The sequence below is a fragment of the Tupaia chinensis genome, unplaced genomic scaffold (assembly GCF_000334495.1).
Source record: "Tupaia chinensis unplaced genomic scaffold, TupChi_1.0 Scaffold143572_1, whole genome shotgun sequence".
Lineage (NCBI taxonomy): Eukaryota > Metazoa > Chordata > Mammalia > Scandentia > Tupaiidae > Tupaia > Tupaia belangeri.
In genome coordinates this window covers 240,214-240,885 of record NW_006203417.1, presented here as the reverse complement: position 1 = coordinate 240,885, position 672 = coordinate 240,214, and the positions used below count along the sequence as shown (strand labels likewise).

The window sequence follows — 672 nt, the reverse complement described above, 5'->3', positions numbered from 1 at the left end:
TTGCCCCTCTGCCCCGCAACACCCCTTTCTCCCTTGTTCTCCCTGTGACAACTTTGTTAACAACTAGTTTTTAAGATACCAGGTAAGAATATTAGAGGTTCCTGATATTCTTATCTGAGGAGTTACTTCACAAGGGTTTGTTTAAAAAGGGATAACTCTCCTCTTTCCCCCAGTGGCTGAGAAATTGCTCCCTTTGGGGATTGGTTGCTAAGTTTTCATCCTAGTTAAAATCAGGGCAGCAAGTCTTTGTGCTGCCAGAACAAGGGCACAACACAAAGAATTGGCTCTGTTCCGTTTCCCTGAGAGTTTAAGGAAACTGTCAGGAGGACCTATTCAGTCCTGGATTGGTTCCATACAAATCAGAAAGCTTTTTCTAGGAGGTTGATAATTTAAAAAAAAAATCCAGCTTATTTAGGTTTTACTCCAGGGAATGTAGAGAATAATAAAAAAAAAGAAAAAAGAAAAAGCAAAAAGAAACATATCTGCTTTCTATTTAACATACAGGGAAAATTGAGGAAGCCGGTCAGTGACTTTCAGGTCAAACTGTGGAAATCTGACTAAGCTATCTACCTACATGAAAAAGCAAAAACTGAACTGCTGAACAATGGAAAGAAAAAAATTGGTGTCTTGAGCCCTTCCTTGAGGTAGGACACACCAAGGGCCAGGAGTCTC

At 40.2% G+C, this 672-nt stretch overlaps 1 protein-coding gene across 1 annotated transcript in view; it reads right to left on the bottom strand.

Moving 5' to 3' along the window:
* Positions 1–672, bottom strand: part of LOC102488785 (glutamate receptor 3-like) — a 144,159-nt gene that overhangs the window by 5,508 nt on the left and 137,979 nt on the right. The gene's annotated exons all lie outside the window — the stretch shown is intronic.